Raw genomic sequence first — 21204 nt, forward strand, 5'->3', positions numbered from 1 at the left:
ACCTGGCATACTCCAGGGTTTGTTGGTTACAACACCTCATATATGGCATACTCCGGGGTTTGTTGGTTACAACACAGAGCAATACAACCTCAACTCAACCCACACAATAAGTAGACATGTTACAAATAAATACACATACAAATAATCAGATAGTATCACAGGTAGTCCTACAGATCTACCAGACTAGCATATCAAACTAGCATGGATATCTAATTCATACTAAGCATATCAATCACTACTAGGATATCAATCCAATAGGCCGGCCTTGGTGCCTTCGATCCAAAAGCATACTGAGGAAGACTCACCTCGAATGCATAAGCTCCCCGAAAAAAATCGCTAGCTGCTGCCCTACTGGCTTCTCGAGCTATCAATACCAATCAACACACCCGATTAGCAATTGGGTTCCATGCCATAATCCAATAATCCATGCTTGGGGTAAAATGATCATTTTACCCCTGACCAACATGAACCAAAACTCTAAGATCTATAAAGGTCCATAAATAGCCCAATTTTCCAAATTGGGCCTAACCCTTACATGGGCCTTACCCTAAAGCCCAATAACTTATTCCCAATCCAAACCTACATCCTCAGCTGGTCAAACAATCCACTAGCCCAAATAATAGTCCAAACTCGAGATGACACCGCAAGGTCTATTAAAGCCCAAATCCATCATGGACCTATCCCAAGAAGGCCAAATATCCAAACCGCCTGAGATATTAAATGGTCAACCCTAGTCAACTCCTGGTCCAAGGTCCAAATCCTAAAAGGGTCAACAAAACAAGATATTCCAATCTGGTCGAGTATTCCTCGTGTACTCAGCTTATACGCCCAACGTACACCCCTTGGGGCTAGTACGCGCAACATACTAGATGGGTACACCCAGCGTACTCCTCTCGATCCCAACCATCTCCAAAAAGCACTTAATCACGTAAGTCATTGCTCCAAACTCTTAGATATGATTCTCATAGATGATTGAATACGCAAAGTTGACAACTTTACTTACATACATGGCTTAATGCAACTTTAGAGCTCAAAAGAGCTTAATGAAAGGTATTAACACATCTATGAGTCCATGTAACCAATAAAGGTCACATTTTTATGCCTTTGGGACACCCAAAACATCCAGATCCACAATAACAACTTCTAAAACAATTAAAACTCAAAAGAACCACACAAAAGAGGCTAAAATGACTAAGAACAAAACCAAAAGAGGATCTATGAAATGAGAAGGCAAGATCAGAGCTTTTTTTTTTTCCTCCAATAGATTGCAAAAGATGAGAACTTTCTGGATCTTCAAGCTCCCTCCAGGAAATAAGTCATTGTGACAACCCGTAAGTTTCTATCATGTAGGTCAGGCAGATCAATCAAAAGTTAGACTTGTTTATGTTATCTTCTAGCAATGTTAAGAGTTATTCTATGAGTTTTAAGCCTTGTACACTCAGGATTTGATACTAAGAAGTGTGAGAAATGGATCTACGTAATGCATACGAGCCAAGAACATCAACAAGGGTGTTCACGGCTGTAAACTAGGTTGACGACCGTGAACCCAAGTTTGGCCGTGAACCCCTCTCTACACATATAGATTTTTCCTTTCATTTTATTAGTTTCTCACATCTTCCAACCAAGAACTCTCAAACTCTCTCAAGTATCATCAAGGGAAACCCTCCTTTCTCTTCAAAAATGTAAGTGACACACCCCTTTTTACTAGTTATTCTTCTTATTCATATGAAACCTCTTGATAACATCCTTGAATTCATCACTTTTTCTTCAAGATCTTCAAATCACCATCTTTTCCACCAAGAACACATACTAGTTCTTGGGCCATGAACACTCTCAAGGCTTCCAATAAGTAAGTATCTTATTCATCTTCTTGTTATCCATTAGTAACACTAGCATCCCCATGAAACAAACACCTCTTTGGCATGGTTCTTCAAGAGTTCATGGCCGTAAACCCTTCATAGGGTCGTGAACCCTTCATAAGATCTTGGGCCGTAAACCCTTGTAAGACCATGAACACTTCATAGGATCATCATCTGGCCGTAAACCATTCATAGGTTCGTGAACCCTTTATAAGATCTTAGGTCGTAAACCCTTGTAAAACGTGAACCCTTCATATGATCATTGTCTGGCGGTAAACTCTTCATCCATGGCTGTGAACCATGCTAAGGCCGTGAACACTTCCTTGTGTGGTCATGAACTCCTTTCAAATAATCATTTGTGATTGTAACACTTCATTTCAAGTGTTTCCTAGTTCCTAAGGTTGTTTACCTTAGCATGTTAGTTGTTATATACACTAATTGTGTGTATATATATATATATGTGTGTGTGTGTGTGTGAGTGTGTGTGTGCCATTATATGCTTATTAAGATCCGTTTGTGCTCGAGACTTCACTTGGAATACTTAGTATGCTATATCTATCTTTCATTCGAATCACTCAACATAGGTGAGTTCATACCCCTACAATCAACCTTTTAAATGTTTTAAATGCTTGGGGGGGGGGGGGGGGAGATACAACTTGAAACACAATAAAATTGTGTTTCTTTATACATTTGATTACCTGCAAACAAAAGGAATTTACTGTTTTGAAATATTGTTAAACTTCATTTCAAAACCCTTTTCAAGCTTCTTATAAACTCTTTTACTTTCAAAACCATATACATATAGATATTTGGGTATAAATATGCTTTAATGGACTTAGGACTAATGTTAATAACCTTGACTCATGTTCCTTGTTTGGTTGTGGGCTTAGGGTATGATTCACTAGTTCGATTGTCGATTAACTTATAATTATAAATACTAAATACTTATATGAATATTAAACCTCATTTCTCAAAGTTATACTTAACTTAATTATTTATGCTTAACAATTGAGTCTTTTCAAACAAGTTAGCTATACATCAAGCATACTAGTAAACTATAATAGGTATAGTTTAGAGATCATACATATACATATACAAGAACAACAAGTAATTCTATACACATACATTTACAAACAGAACATATACACTTACAAAAGGAACACACACATACATATACAAGAAACAGAAGGAACATACACATTATACATGTACATGATAACTAAAATGTGAGATACTACTTCATGGCACAGCAACACACTTGTTGTGTCACGTTTTGTAACTAGACTCTCCTGGAGGGAGAGCGTGAGTTTGTGTATAGATCTATACGGGATTGACCATCCCACGCCTCGCTGCTAGCTACAGTGGGACCTGCAAGTCCATGGGTGAACAAATGTCATAGCTTTTCGACGTCGAAAGAACGTTGTGTATTTACACTAGGTCGATCAAGCATGGTTATAACCCCATCACATTTTAACCTAAATTAACCAACCCTGTTATAAGACAGTAAAACTATTAGTAGAGTATCATTCATTAGTACAAACATTTCATTTTCATTATTACAAGAAAACAAACATACAAACAGTCGGGTCTTGGTAGAAGACTACATTCAATTAAGTAGAAAATATAGGATTTTATGGGAAACCAAACAAACCTTTTTATGATACAAATACAAACATTTACGTGAAACAAATACAAATGACACTAAACTACTTATGATCTCACCAACATCTTTATGTTGACGCTCCCTTTTCAAAATAATTTGTATTCTCAGGAAACCAGTAAGACAAATACACTCGTTCAACTTTTGAGAATACAGAGAAGAAATCAAGACTCGTCTTATTCTTTTGTTAAAAATTCATTTTTGGTGTCATTTAAAACTTACAAAGAACACACTTGTACTAACTATACTATTTAATGCAATGGATGTTGTTGCTTGATTTACTATTATGCATTGTTATGATAATGTACATGACGTCCTCCACCCCCAAATGTTTTCGCCAATTCGGTTAAGGGTGAGACAGTCATCAACTTTCTTCTTCTCTTACACAAATCACCATAAACACTCTTCTCCAAGCTCCAAAAGCTCACTCAATGCACTCTAGGGTTTCTATGATGTAAAAGGGGTGGAGGTTGACCTATAATGAGTCAAGGAAGGATATAATGTTGCTTATATAGGGTATAAGTCGAGAAATTAGGGTTTGGTGCTGAAAAGAGTACACCCCACGTACCCCTTTGTATGCCCGACGTACTCAAGAAACACTCGCAAGCTTCTCACCCTGTACGCCCCACATACTCGATGCCTCTCAAAACCGTAGAATTTCTTCCGACCATAACTCCTTCGTTCTAAGTCTGTTTCCGACGAACCTTATATCCACAAAAAGGTGGCGAGAATCCCTACGCTTCTAACAACACACCCAAGCCTAAAAAGACTCCCTAAAAAAAAAATCCAAAATCCATAAAAGATCGAGATATCAAATTACGATTACACCCTTAGCCTTCGAAGAAACAGTCGAAAACTTGGATCACTTATACCATGACACCCACATCCAAAATGGGCTAAATACTTCCCTTCCCAAGGCCTTACGCCTCATGACCACTGAAGATTGGGCCGCAATCCCGAACAAAGAAGCAAATCCGAAACCGAGTGTTACATCATTGTGGTATTCAGAAAACTTTGGATGGGATCCAAAAACTTTCCCACTTGCATAGAAGATCAAAAATCAAGGTTTTTCCTTGGTTTTGGTCCTTGGTAAACTTGAAATGACATTTTTGCCCTTTTAATTTCTTTTCTGCTTTTTATTTTAATACTTTTTTAGTTAAAAAGTAAAAAGTCAAAATAAAAAAAGAGGTCCACCCCCAATGGTGTGTGTGTACATATATATATATATATATATATATATATATATATATATATATATATTATAAACCATTAATCTCAATGTCTTAATTACAATTTATTAAGCTTACAACACAACAAAATAAAAGCATATCTTAAAAAATTGTCTTAAAGACAAGTTATATAGCTTAATAAACAACTAAATAATGCATGTCATAACTATTAAACATTTGGGCGCCATTGGGATATAATTTTAGGTTCAATTTTTGAAATCAAGAGACAGAAAAGGCTAAAGGATGATTGGGCGGGCAATTAAAGTGAAAAGTTTATGCATACCATTCCACCCTTTTCTCCCCAATCCCCACTCACATGTATTTTCCATTTTTAGATTTTGAAAGATTAACATGCTCTTATACTCTCTTATCAGTCATCTCTAATCCTAACGCCAACTGCCACCCATTGTACTGCCGTCTGCACCACCATCACATTCACCAAGACCTCCACATGCTTGTATCTTCTTTCCGATTATGCTTCAATGTTTGTTTATCTGAAACAGAATCCGACCATCTGATTGCTCCTTCTCCATTGATACAAAGACCTCCACCACAGGCTTCCAACCCAGTTAAAAGATATACAAACGCACCATCTACTTTTTTCTATGTTTCTATTTCTCTGTTGGAAAGATTTTTGTTTTGGAATTTGTTTGTTTAAAAGATTTAATTTTTAAGGAAAAAATAACTAAAAAGTAAATCATATAAGTCTTCTTGTTTCAGGTATTGATCTAGTCTAGAAAGTAGGGTTCTAAAGACATCTTTCCTCCTTCTATGTTTTTATAGTTTTTCTTCTTGAAAATATATGACTTTTCTCTATAACTTGTCTTCAGGACAAAATTAGGTTCTTAAATATAGCCTTTAGGCTTTAGTAGCCGACTTATTTTCACAACGTAATGATATAAATTGCAACACAACTCAACATTTACCAAATATCTTCTAAATCATCGATTTCTTTATAATATTTGACGTGCTAAAGATAGTCTATAAAAGAAACTCACTTAAAATACAAAACTAGTTTTACATTTATAAAACCGATCCAACCAAACTGAAAATCTAAACTAGGAAGTGGACCTAATCAGGAATAACATAACATTGGTAAATAAGGGTGTCGTACACATGGGGAACAAGATTGTACTAATAAATAAGTATCATCTTATTCATCAAACTTATAAATAAGCTTATAAAGGGGAATAATTGTCATTCCAATAAATAAAAAAAATCATATAAATAAGAAAATAACATCCATGACTATATATATATATATATATATATATATATATATATATATATATATATATATATATATATATATCATAATATGAAGGTACTCATCATTTGATTTAATCATTCGTCATTCTAATGATGGTTTTATTTAAATGTATATTGATTTGTTTTCCACTTATTCTTAAATTGACTAGACCGGATGGTCAAGTTACTAATCCTATGTGTCTAAGCTGTGTACTAGCAATAATAGCTCCCATAGACTCGGTCTATTAATTTTTATTATGGAAGACTCAATTTGTATGATATGCCTCGGAGTAAGTAGGAACTTCTCAAATTGATAAAAATAATAACTCAATCAGGAATATAAAATCACTATTAATATGCTTAACGTGTGGATATGGTCAACCACTAGTCCAATTGCCTACCTCATTAATGGAGTTTTATTCCTCTAATGTTCGAAAGGCAATATGATAAAAGATACATAATTCGAATCTAATCTCAGATCATGCACTCAGTTACATAAACATAATGAAACCAATAATAATACACATGGATCTTTAATCAAGCAATCTTAATAAATTGAATAACTCACAATAACCATATCAATCAACAATCAAACAAGGAATTCATAAATATCAAATACTCATAAAAGATTTAATCCCAAATTTTGAAAAATAAAAGTGTTGATTAATAATAGATAAAAAGAAAAAGTAAATGGTTTGATTTTGAAAAAGAGTGTCCAGGACCATTAACTATTGATAATATTTCTAATTGTAACATGGTCCTTTTGGGTTGCCCTCAATACCCATTTGATAAATTAAAAAACAAAAGGAATACATGAGAAAATAGTTTATTAATTTGTCATGTTTTGATAAATTAACTAGAAACTATTTTGGAATTAATTAAATAGAGGATTTGAATGTTAATTAATTTAAGGGGAATTAATCGAAACATTCCAGAACCGTATTAATAAGGTTTTGGAGTTGCTTTGGGAATAAGAAACTTAAGCCTATTAATAGGGAGCTAGGGATCAAACCCTAGATGTTCATTCTTCCCTTGAATATTTTGTTATCCTCCCTCTAACTAAGGTGGACCAAAATCCTAACCCTTCTAGGGTTTTTGGAGTTTTCGTTTCTAGCCTCCCATATTCTAGGGGTTTTTTTTCATTCTTGCTCTTTGGTGCTTTTTGATGTGAGTCAGTAGAGGGATTCTAGTTTGGGTCCTCTCATTCAAGCAAGTTGGCAAGAACTATATGTCAAGCAAGCAGATCATTGGCTACAAAAATGGTATGTCATTTGTCTTATTGCTTATAGGCATTTTGGTTTGGGCCCTCTCATCCAAGCAAGTTGGTAAGAAGGTAAGAAAATTTTAATATACACATTTTTTTAGCAAACAAACAAAATGAATCACTAGATGATTCACAAGAAAAATTTCCAAAAAACACTTTCATGATTTATTTTTAAGTAAATCAATAAAAAATCACTTTTCTGACAATTTTAGTGAATATAAACAAAATCATCGTAAAACTGAATCATCAATTTTTTTGGGGGAATTTTTATGTGAATCATATTATTTTTATTCATCTAGTGATTCATTTGTTTTGTTTTACCTTCATACCGAAAAAGCTTCTTAATATATATATATATATATATATATATATATATATATATAGAGAGAGAGAGAGAGAGAGGGGGATAGGTTCAAATGTTTCCAATAAGTATTGTGTGCATCTAAGGACCAATCAAAATTTAGGAATATTTTAATAGTTAATAAATGGGAAAATGACTTCTTAAGGTAATTAACCTTTTGGTATGTTCACATCTAGGTAACAAACTTGTTGGAAGTGTTCACTTATGACCATTATGACTTGCTATAGTAGGTTAAATCCTAGATGTGAACGCTTTCAACAAGTTTGTTACCTAGATGTGCATCAAAAAATAGTTACCCAAATATGAACAAAACGAAAAGTAAAAGTAAATTACATGAATGGTCCTGTGGTTTGGGGGAATTTGTGTTTTTGTCCCTAACTTATTTTTTTAACTTGGATGGTCCCTACTGTTTATTTTTGTTGCGTGTTTGGTCTCTCTCTTACCTAAAAAGACTATTGTGCCCTTATTAATTTATTTCTTAATTAATTTTCTTATTTATGTATTTATTTTTTACATGTTTAAAAAATTAATAGACCCTACATATTTTTATCTCCTCGGATGATCCTTACTGTTTATTTTTTAATTATTTTATTTGTTTTAACTCAGATGATCTCTACTGTTTTAATTTTGTTACGAGCTTGGTCTCTGTCTTACCTAAAAAGACTATTGTGCCCTTATTAATTAATTTTTTTATTTATGTATTTATTCTTTATATATTTAAGAAAAAATAATAGACCCCACATATCTATATCTCTTCACCATCTCATATCTCATCATCATCAACTTCTATTTATTTTCCATCTTTAGTAATATCGACGTCTTTATCATCTTTTTTTCGGTCCTTCAACTCCGTCTCATCAACACCACAACCCACTAAAGATAAAGAGATAGTAGGTTATGGTGTTGGTTCGCCAGAGTTGAAGTACAAAAAAACTATGGTGAAGACGTCGATGTTACTAAAGATGGAAAAGAAATAGAAGTTGGGGAGAATGAGAGATGGAATGGTGACCGGTAAGACCCAAATTCAATTTCTCAAATGTGGTTTCAGTTTTAAGGTGAGGAGATACATATATATGGGGTCTATTAATTTTTTTAAATACATGAATAAGAAAATTAATTAAAAATTAAATTAATAAGGGCACAATAGTCTTTTTAGGTAAGACAATGGTCAAACATGCAACAAAAATAAACATTATGGATCATCTGAATTAAAATTTTCAAATGTGGTTTGAGGTTTATGGTGAGGAGATACAGATATGTGAGGTCTATTAATTTTTTTAAATATATAAAAAATAAATACATAAATAAGAAAATTAATTGAGAAATAAATTAATAAGGGCATAATAGTCTTTTTAGGTAAAACAGGGACCAAGCACGTAACCAAAATAAATAGTAGGGACCATCCAAGTTAAAAAAAATAAGTTAGGGACCAAAAACACAAATTCTCCCAAACCATAAGGACCATTTCATGTTTCACCTTTTTTTGGACCATCCGATCAGTTTAAAATTTCCTTTGCTATGCGACTTATGCTTCCCGTCAACGACATAACGAGGAAAAAAAGAATGAACTAGGTGATTTTTTTTTCAATTGACTTAAATCAAATATTTCATGCACATGATGTCCACTTATAAGTCTTCATATGCATTTGAAAATTAGCTAATGTAGTTTTGTTAATATAGTATATGTTGGTCTAACGAGGTCTTTATTTTATCTATTTTAACTTTGCTTATGGTTAGTTATTAGTTAAACATGATGATTTAATCTGATTTCTTTGAAATAACTCCATACTCTTTAAGAAAATTCCAAACCATTGTGAGAGAATATTTACGGTATTATTCTTGCAGAATAAACATTTTTTTTGACAGCTATTGGACTCTAAGTAATATCCTGTCAGAATAAATTATATGTATTCATATAGAATATTTTGTAGTGTATTCTGTCAGAATTTATTTGTATAAATGCATTATGTTAAAATGTCTTTAAGAATATTTGTTAATAACAAGTATATTTGTTTAATTGGTAATACTAACAAGTAATGCATGTTATTCTTACAGAGTGGCTTGAAGAAAGAATCAAATATTAATCATACAATAGAAAGACTTAGAATTGTGCTCAACAGCAAGTATATTTGTGAAGAATTACATTCTTACGATAATAAATCACATTTTCGTTGTATTCTGCCAGAATGTATTCTATGTATTCTATCATATTCTATATGTTATACCAGAATATATAAAGTGATAGTTAATTGCAAATTACACGTTTTTAACCATTATTAACTTTTGTTGTATTTGTGATAGGAATGGATGAAAGAATGTGTTGAATACCTCATAAGAATAACTTGATAAATGAATAAAGTTTGATCATATATACAAAAATTAAGAATGTTGTTATTTTTTAAGAATTTTATTCATTTTTGTTGATATTTCTTTAGAAGATGTATATTTATATTAAAATGTAAGGCTTTTAGTTTGTAAGAATATGTATGAATTTGTATTTAACTTCGGATGTATAAAAATATATTAGAATGTTATTATTTTTCAACATCGAATTCAAGAATTTTGTTATTCTTCAATAATATTCTAATAGAATTCCAGATCTGTGCATTCTAACACACAATAGTTATTAACAACAAAATAACCTAAGCGTGTGTGTGTATATATATATATATATATATATATATATATATATATATATATATATATATATATGGTATGTGTTTGGTGTTGTATTTGTGGTCATGATTTATTTCTAGGAGTGCTGCACTTTACAGCTTCATTATATTTAAACATTACACTTTGATATATTTTGAGTGAATTTTACAAAATTGGTGTCGATGATGTGGATGTAACACAATATTCAACGATCTTTGTTGACTAGTTTTATTTTGGGATTGCTCGGTTGCAAAATTATGATCAAACTTATTATAGATCTAGCTTGTGACTCAAATTTTTTGTTTTTTCATTAGTTATATAATTTGACTTGTTATATACAGTTGAAATACATCATCACCATTATCTGTATTAAGAATGTGACTATTGGTTTTTATATTTTTACGTATGAATGAGTTGTAAAAAAGTACACAATGAAAAGAATTGTAAAGAAGTGTGTCAGAATTAAACATTATAACCTTATAAATGATTATATGGGGTAAATTAGATTCAAATCATGTTTAACAATAAAGAATAGTTACAAAGTTTAGTTGTCAAATAATTATTAGTAATGTTTGGATAAATAAAAGCAAAAGTTTATCTACTTAAATAATTTTTGAAAATATATTTTTAAATTGCAGAATAACTAGTATATGAAGATAATGAGTAGTTTATGAAATAAGTTTTTTTTTTTTCTGTATTCAAATTAACATTTACAAAATTATTAATAGAAAACCATGCAACTTTGCCTTGAACCTAATTTTTCTAATAAAAAAATATTTTTAAAGATTATTTAGTGCATGATTGAATATTCACTTTTAAAGGCCGGATAATTTACAATTATCTATTTCATATATTTGAATTTAGGATCAAAGATTTTAGAATTTTCCATTATCAACTTTTGTATTTTGTATCTATTGTGTATATTATGATTCTATTTGAAACGTATTAAATGCAAATATGTTTTGCTTGATGTATATGTATATATATATATATATATATATATATATATATATATATATATATATATATATATATATATATATATATATATATATATACACACACATTAATAGCGTATCTAGGCTGGTTGTGTGTCGGATAATCATTCCCGACAATTGGTTTCCTTTTGGTAGACATCAAATAGATTACATTCGGTGAATCTTTTTTTTTTTTTTTTTTAATGAATACTTTCTTTTCGGAGAAAATCTAGTGTTGTTGTTATTTATCAAATTGATAAACATACATTGATATTAGCTGTTAATGAGAAAAAAAATTGCTAGTTTTTAATAAAAATATAGTACTTTTGTGTTTAATTATAATTCTTTTTTATTAAATTTGATGACAATTTTTTTTACAAGAATGTTGTAATTTTATTTGGAATAAAATATAATAGAATATTCGTTTTTTAATAATTTACACTTTCATCTTGACAACAATTCTTTTTTCAATGTATTAAAAACACACTTTCATCCCAATGAGTTAATGTTACATTTTCATCATATTCAAACAACGAATTGTTCATCTAAAAACTTCACATCAGAGTTAAACAAAGATCAAACTTCAAGACCTCCTTCATCCTTTCTTTCCTACATGAAAAAAACAACAAAAGAGGGTGCAGTTAAACAAACACGCACATACATAAAAAAAATTAAAAATTAAAAAAAAAAAGTAAGAATAAGACATGTCAGAACCTCGTGATATTTCTTTGGCTAATCAGTTTGTGTTTCAACACATGAAACTACATGCAATTGTTCTTGTGAAATAGAAAAAAAAAGGTCGAAAACCAATTATCTGCTTCAAATATAAAACAACCAAAACATACATGGGTGAAATTTATGCACGTGAAGGTTGAAAGATCGACAAATTACCCACTACAAAATAGTTCAAAGTCAGCTAAGTCAGCCAATAGCTAACATGGCATCATCTCAGGTAACCATACTCATGAAGGTAACATTGTCAAAAAATGTAAAAATGTCACAAATTTTATTCCATAAAATCTAGTAGATTTTTGTGAATGACATAATCGAATATTTTATTATTATTATTTTGTAAGACTATGAATAAAAATTAGCCTTTTTTCACCAAATGAGCCATGCACCTTTGGACGCAAGCTGATGTGGAAACAAAAATATGGGGCACTAGTGCACTATCTCTGCTCTGACCTATAAACTGAAATTAAAAAAAACACACACATAATAAAGAATAGAATCTGGCAACCCCAACATCTAGGACAAAACGACATTAGGGATAAAAACCACAAAATAATACATTTATAGTTCGACAACCCACCTTTCATGTTGTATGTTCAAGTTGGCTCGTGTTAACATCCTGGGGACTATCCTCATCATATCTTACCTAAACCAAACTGACCTTGTTCACCCCATCCCCATGCCATTCCCACTCTTATATGCTTAAGATCATCCCAAGCTCATCCTATAGACTGAAAATTTGGTTCTCAAAAGTCAGACAAAACATATAAAGATGACAGGAAAAAAGAAAATATAAAGTGGGAAAAGAATAAAAGAAAGAGTTACAGATTTGGTGCATTATAATAGAAAAGGTTGCCTTAACTAACTTTCCATTACTCGTAGTGCATCATTTTATACTCTGCAAAACACTTCATGCCAAGATTAAAATAATAAGTGATATCGAATGAATAAGGTTGCCTTATGTACGTAAATAGACATTTATTAAGAGCTTCTTTTCTAACAAATTAATAATATAGTTTCAACATTCAAATGAAGCAGACTCCACAGGTAAGTATACGATCTGATGGTAGCACCTACAAGCACAATAAATAAATAGACATCTCGATATTAGTTCTGTTTATTTGTCCAGAAGAATTTTGGGTAATAAAAACATGATTTTAAGTAGAAAAGAAAAGTACAACCAATTGGAAGGACTTAGGTTAATCAAAATACGAAATGATTGTTAAAGACTGATACAATTTAAATGTTCTTACTGAAATAGGCAACAATAAGCTTAACAAACTATGAAACCAATTTCATAGTTTCTTGTTTTGTTTTTTTGCCTCTTAATCTTTCTATCTTTAGCTGAAACAAGTTTCCACCCCTTTTAGGTTCAATAAAGTGAAAGTTCAAGCATGATTACCTTATTTTGATAGATTTGAGTAACATGGAACTAAATGAACAATCATAGACTCTATGATTTTAGAACAGAACCTGCATTTAAAATATAAATAAATTAGATCATGAGATTTTGAGTAACAAAAAAAAATTGTAATGGAAATAGGAAGAGTTGAAGAGAGTCGAGATTGTTGCCTTGGAAAATCATAAAAAATGTGCCTAGTGGTGAATCTGGTGACCAGATGTATGTGGTGCCGTGAAAATCTCTTGGTAAGTGTACCTATAAGCCAAGTTAAAATCTAAATGAGAGAGAGAGAGAGAGAGAGAGAGAGAGAGAGAGAGAGAGAGAGAGAGAGAGAGAGAGAGAGAGAGAGAGAGAGAGAGAGAGAGATGATGCTAGTGTTTGGATATAGATCCAGATCCACTAATCAACACAGTGGAGAAACATGGTGGTGTACTAAAAGTGAAACACCAGATTCAGTTGTGTTCCTGGTCTTGTTCTTGAACCTCGGTTCATTCAATTTCCTATAATCTTCATCCCATATTCAAAAACCCACCATGGCTAGAAAGGGAGATAGAGCAACATAAATTAGGGCTTGAGAAAGAGAAAAAGAATGTATGTGGTTTGAGATGAAAACGGTGAAGGTGTTTGTGTGTGATTTAAAAATTAGGATGGGAAAATGCCACTCTAAATTTTCAGCTATTTCTCTTTCGATCTGTTTGATGAGCTAATGATGTCTAGGGCTGATATTAGATTTAGGGCTTTTAGAAATAATATGTGAGTGAGGGTGGCGATAGCTAGGTTTATTGAAGGGAGATGATTGGAATGTATGGTGACGATGGCAATGAGAAATTTGTGCGGCGGCGGAAGGTGGAGGTTCATGGAAGATATGACAATAGTCAATTTCAGGTCAAGTCAAAGTCAAACAAAGTCAACAAGTCAAACCGTTTGACTCAATTAACCCTTTGTATATTAGGGTTTACGTTATGTAAATACTGTACAACTCGCTATTTTAATGAGAAAACAACATTTTGAAAAATTCGTGTGTTTAATTTTCTTTAGCCTTGATAGTGCTAAACAAGGAACCAAAGCGATAAAACTATATTACACACTCATCGGGAGTGTGCAGGACGCTAAAACATGGCTTAACGGGGTTTACGGATCTTACGTTGCGAACCCGAACACTCAAAAATGCCACAAACGAAGTTTACGTAGTTGGATCTAAAGACAATGGCTATCTCATCTGGGAAGCTATCACTCGTGGACCGTTTGTGCATTCGGGGACTAACACGACTGTTAAGACGCAAACGGATTACAACAAGCTGGTGACGGATGTTGATAAGATGCCACAGGATGAGAAGGACAAGCTCTTGTGTAACGTTACAGCCATGCGAATGATAAGATTTGCCTTGCAATCTGATACCTTTCGGCTAGTAGGTTCATGCACAACTGCTAAAGAGATCTGGGATAGGTTAAAGGAACTTTACTCAACTGATGAAGACTTGGAACACTCCATTCAAACTCTGTTGCTGTCAGAATTTGGAGTTTTCGAACAGAAACCTGGAGAGAAGCTTGTACAGACCTTTGATCGGTTCAATCATCTCCTCAGTAAGATGATCAAGCATAGGATAGAGAGAAAGCTGATCGAGCAGAAAGTAACGTCCATGAATGGGCTAAGACCAGAATGGATGGCTGTGGTTTCCACTGTGAAGGCGCATGAACAGTTCAAATCGTACTCGCTGGCGAAACTAGTAGGAATACTAAAGTCTCATGAAAGTGTTGTAACCAAGGAAGCGAAAGTGATCTCTGGTATGAGATTGTTGGCTCTTGTTTCTAAAGGAAAAAGTACTGCAGAAGAAGAAGAAGAGACAGACATGTTAGAATGCGACCTTACAAGTGAGGAGTATGCCTTGATGGTCACAAATCCAAAGAAATTTGCAAGGAGAAAATTTCCCGTCAGCAAGAACCGAAACTGGCAGGGAAGTTATAGTTCTGAAAAGATGAAGGATGAACCGAAAGTCTCCTCTCAAAAGGATGAAGAAAAAAAGGAGAGCAAGCTTGCGGGAGACTCTGGATACGACTGCAACTATTGTCACGACAAGAACCATTTTGCCAAAGATTGCATGTTGAGAAAGATGGCTGAGAAAAGAGAAGGTGAAGATGATGAGGTGTATTATATGCAAAAATTAGAAGAGGTTAAGAAGAAAAAGGCGTCCAACAGCTCAATGAATGCCTTAATCATACAGGAGAATGCTGGGGAAGATGAATTTGGTAGCGTAGAAGTCTGGTCAACCGATTTTGAAGACGAAGAGGTTAGAAGACCCACTCATGGAAAGGCATATGTGGCAAAGAATGAAGGTTCGGGTGGAAAGTGCTTTATCGTCACTGCTGATCCATCAACCGAAAGTGTAGATACGGAACCGAACCTGACAGATAACAAGTGCTTTGCGGCCAAGCCGGTGAGTGAGAAGATCAACGACTGCGATCGATTGATCAAAAAGGTACATTCTATACTTGAGTCTTTTAAAATCTCAAAAACTGAATATCAAGAAGAATTAAATGAATTAAATTTTAAATATTCTAACCTAAGTAGTAGCCTCATGCAAACCTGCTTAGCAAATTCTAACCTAACTGACCAACTCGGCAGGGTGTCTTCAAAAAGTGAGGAAAGGAGAATGTGGATTGAGCAGAAGGAAGCAGAGTTAGTTAGAACTAGGGATGAATGTATTTATTTGCAAAGAGACAATTTAAAGTTATTAAAACAAAGAAATGTTTTCTGTTTAATTGCGAAGCGTCTTTATACTAACATTGCTCAATTACATTTAAGTTGTGAAATTGGCAAGAAAATTCATAAAATGATTTTGCTCTTTCTTGAATTTAAGGAAGATGAAGTTATAGCAGAATGTGAATCAGAGATATCCTCTGAAGAGACATAAAGTTCGTATAGGCTAGGTTTGGATAAGATAGAAACCTTCATCGATTCTAAAGAACATAAGAGTATGTTGAAAAATATCTTAGATGAAAATGATAGGCAAAAGATTAAAACTGAAACTATACAAACATTCGATCTGTCAAATGCCAAAATTGTTCAAGATAATAAAATAAACTTAGATAATTCGTCTGAATTTGATGCGGAAAGCGAGATGAGTGAAATCTCAGTAGAAGATGAAGTTGATTGCTCGAAGTTTGTGAACCATGAAACCGAGAATGAAAAACCTCTTATATCAGAAAACTCCGTCGAGTTTGCTCGTCTGTCAAAAGAACAGAAACCAAAACTCAAGGAAAAGGCCTTTGTCTATCAAAAGGTTCAGACCGTTCCAAATCAGGTATATGCTGTGACTGGGTTCACTCAAAGGCAAACGGCGGAATTAAGAATCTTAGTTGACAAAGATAACGCTGAAGGATGCAAAGACTATTTCTAGTCTGCTCCTATTGACAATGCAGACGAAACTGTGGGACTATCTGATAAAACCACATGGAGAGTCAAAGGTAGATACATACCAGAGCCCATCAATAAACCTTCCAGTTTCGATATTCCAAGCTCAAGTGGAACCAAAGATGTTCCTGAGGAACCAGTGGTTGAACCTGATGTTCCAATCAAAAGGGAAGAACCGAAAGCTCAAACTAAGAAGAGTACAGAATCTAAAAAGAAAGGAAAGACAACTACAACTCAGAAGGAGAAACCAAAGTCCAACTTCAATATTCACAAATCTCAGAAGGAGCTAGCTGAACAGAAACGCTTGAGAAATCAGAGATATGCCACGAATCTGAATGAAAGGAAAAAGCATTGGAATTCTCAAAATCCCAACTATGAGCCTTTCAGGAAAGGATCCATGGACAAGGGAAAGGAAAAGTTGAAAGAAAATTTCAGTCCAAATTCCTACTATTCCAAATCCTAGAACCGAAAGTCATGTCTTGGTCCTGAACCCACTTTTGGTCCTCGACCTAGATTCGGCCCTCAACCTAGATTCGGCTCACAACCTAGATTCGGCTCACAACCTAGATTCGGTCCTCAATCTAGATTCGTATCACAACCCAGATTCGGTCCCAATCCTAGTAATGGATCCTCCAAATCCCAAGTTGAAACAAATTCTTTAAAGGACATCAAAGGAAATGGAAAGCAGGTATCAGATTCTGAGAAGGAAAATAAGAAATCCTCTACTAAACCTAGGAATTAAACTCAAAATCCTAAACCATCAAAAACAACACCAACTGATACACTAAAATTTAAAGAAGACAAAACTAAAATCAAGGTGTATACCATTAAAAGAAAAGATCAAACCACTCTCATTAAACAAACCTTTTTAGTTAATGTTTCTGCAGTTATTCCTTTCTCTGTGAAAAACTCACCAGGATCCAAGAAACTTTGGGTTCCTAAATCTTCTTGAATTTGCAGGTAATCAGTGACGAGCAGTTTGACGACGAATGGTATATAGACAGTGGTTGCTCACGTCACATAACAAGAAGGAAGGAGGAGCTAAGAGAGTTTCGGTCCCTGAAAGATGGTGGGTCTGTGAAGTTTGGAAACAATTCCTATGGAACAATCAAAGGATACGACATGATAACTAATGGAGACTTCTCGATCAGAAAGGTGGCTTATGTAGAAGGATTGCAACACAATCTCATCAGCGTGTCACAATTAGTTGTAGGCACGGGTTTGAAGGTATCATTCGATGATGAGGGGTCTGAGATAGTGGAAAAACAATCCAAGAAGGTACTGCTGAAATCTGCACGAAAGGGAGAGATGTACCCTCTGAATCTTAACCCAATTCGAGGGACACCAGCTATCTGTTTGCTGTCAAAGGCAAACACCGATGAAAGCTGGTTATGGCATCGACGTCTATCACACCTGGATTTGAAAGACATCAACAAATTAGTGATTGGTGATCACGTTCGAGGCCTTCCTCTTCTCAAATTTGAAAAGGAGCATTTATGTGCAGCATGTGAGATGGGTAAACAAAGCAGAAGAAGCCACCCTACACGCATCAATACTAAGATAGTGGAAGTATTTGAACTATTACACATTGATTTATGTGGACCTTCTGCTATAGAGAGTATCGGTAGAAGTAAGTACATTCTTGTTATTGTAGATGATTTTTCACGCTTCACTTGGGTTTTCTTTCTTAACCAGAAATCAGATGCTACTCCCAAACTGAAGGCATTCATCAAGCAAATAGAAGTACAACTAAAGAAAACGGTCAGAAACATCAGAAGTGACAATGGTCTAGAATTCAAGAACAAGGATTTTGAGGACTTTCTGGCTGATAAGGGGATAACTCATAATTTTTCGGCCCCTTATACACCACAGCAGAATGGGATTGTTGAAAGACGAAACCGCTCGTTATGTGAAGTAGCCAGAACCATGTTAAGTTTCGCGTCCCTACCTTTATACTTCTGGGCTGATGCAATTGCCGCTGCATGCTATACCCAGAATCGGTCTTTACTCAACAAGAGATTCTCCATAACTCCTTATGAGATCATAAACCATAGGAAGCCGAATGTCAAATTTTTCCATATCTTCGGTTCAAGGTGCTTCATTTTTAATTCCAAAGAGAACCGAAATAAGTTTGATGATAAAGCCGATGAGGGCATATTTCTGGGTTACTCTCTGTCATCAAAAGCATACAGGGGGTTAAATAAGCGTTCCAAAACAATTGAAGAGACTTATTATGTCACCTTCGATGACAATTATATGCAGAAGGTTCAAAGGACTGAAAGTGCCTTAGGAGACATATTCCCAGAATCTGGACAGGTCTCGGTTCCAATATCCAACCTATTTGAGGAATACATTCGACTATTCGATGAACCAGAAAAGGCAATTCATTTAGAGGCAACTGCAGCAGATAACAAACTCGATAATCTCAAGAAGATCATAAACGAAGCTAATAAAGAGATGGAAAGCGAACCACCAAGTACTAAGTCCTCAATAGGCTCTCCAAACAAAGATTCAACGTTCCAAGGGGAGAGCACTACCACTTCCAAGACAACCGAAGTTTCTGTTGAGAGGGAGAATTCAAGTTCATCCCCTACATCTATAGGTTCGACTGATAGGGCAAACACTGATCCAAAACAACCAAGTGACAGTCAAATCGAGGGGGAGAAAGCAACTTCCACCAGAAATGCAGACTCTGATACTAACAGAGATTTCACTTCGCCAGTCGAGGGGGAGAAGGAGAAAGAAATTGATAGTTCTACTGATGAAGGTGAGGGTAATTTGTCAGATGTTGACATCGAAGTAGAAGCTGAATTGAGTCCAGAATATGATCCAATCTATCCTCCGTTAGTGAAATGGACAAAAGACCATCCCAAAGAACAAATTATTGGTGAAACCTCAGAAAGTGTTCTTACTCGATCTCAACTAAAGGCGAAACAAACTGCATTATTCTCTAAAGTGGAATTTTGTATGTTCAATTCGTTTATTTCCAAAATTGAGCCGAAAACTGTAAATGTTGCACTTGATCATTCAAAATGGGTTTAAGCAATGCATGATGAGCTCCATGAGTTTGGAGGTTGATTCCTACACCGAAAGATGCTTCTGTTGTTGGCCTGAAATGGGTGTTTAGAAATAAACTGGACAAAGAATAGAATGTCATTCGTAGCAAGGCTCGGTTGGTTGTTAAAGGATATTCTCAAGAAGAAGGGATAGATTATGAAGAAACCTTTGCTCCAGTGGCAAGGTTAGAATCTGTCAGAATCTTTCTTGCATATGCTGCTCACAAGAACTTCGAATTTTTCCAAATGGATGTCAAATGCGCTTTCTTAAATGGAGAATTAGAAGAAACCGTTTATGTTGAGCAACCGCCTGGTTTTGTGAATGAAAAATACCCAGATCACTGCTATGTGCTGGATAAAGCTGTCTATGGGCTAAAACAAGCACCGAGAGCCTGGTATGAAACGCTAACTCGCTTCTTGAAAGTGTCAAAATTTAAACAAGGTTCGGTTGACCCAACCTTCTTTCGTAAGAAGGAAGGTGAACATTTGATGATTGTTCAGATTTATGTTGATGATATCATCTTCAGCTCCACGAATCCTAGCTTAACAGCTGAATTCAGGAAGTTGATGGAGACTAAATTTGAAATGAGCACAATGGGTCTAATTACCTTTTTCCTTGGTTTGAATATAAGACAGGGACCAGAAGGTATCTTTATAAACCAGGAAGCATACACCAAGAACTTACTTACAAAATTTGGAATGAAGGGTGACTCAAAAGTGAAGGTTCCTATGGCATTCGGCACCAAGCTAACCCCTTCTTTGGAGAAACCTACCGTGGATATAACACTCTATCGTCAAATGATCGGGTCCCTTATGTAACTAACAGCTAGTAGGCCAGATATTATGTTTTTTGTTTGTTACTGTGCCAGGTTTCAAGCTAATCCAAGAGAACCTCACATGCTTGCTGTGAAGAACATTTTTCGATATCTGAAGAAAACTTCATTTCTCGGTCTCTGGTATCCTGCAAGATCTGGATTCTTCATCCAAGCCTTCTCTGATGCTGATCTAGGAGGATGTGGACTGGACAGAAAGAGTACTACAGGTGGATGCCAATTTCTTGATGGGAAACTTGTTAGTTGGTAGTCCAAGAAACAGACCTGTGTTTCGTTATCCACAGCTGAAGCTGAATATATTGCTGTAACATCGTGCACATCCCAAGTGGTTTGGATTTAAAGTCAACTAAGAGATTATGGACTAAGTATGAAGAAGAGTCCTCTCTATTGCGACTCTGAAAGTGCAATTAGGATTTGTCATAATCCAGTGCAACACTCAAAAACCAAGCATATTGCACTTCGTTATCATTTCATCAAGGATCATGTAGAAGATGGGAACGTGGAAGTACACTTTGT

The sequence above is a fragment of the Lactuca serriola genome, chromosome 8 (genome assembly GCF_051521515.1).
Source record: "Lactuca serriola cultivar US96UC23 chromosome 8, Lser_US96UC23_V15, whole genome shotgun sequence".
Lineage (NCBI taxonomy): Eukaryota > Viridiplantae > Streptophyta > Magnoliopsida > Asterales > Asteraceae > Lactuca > Lactuca serriola.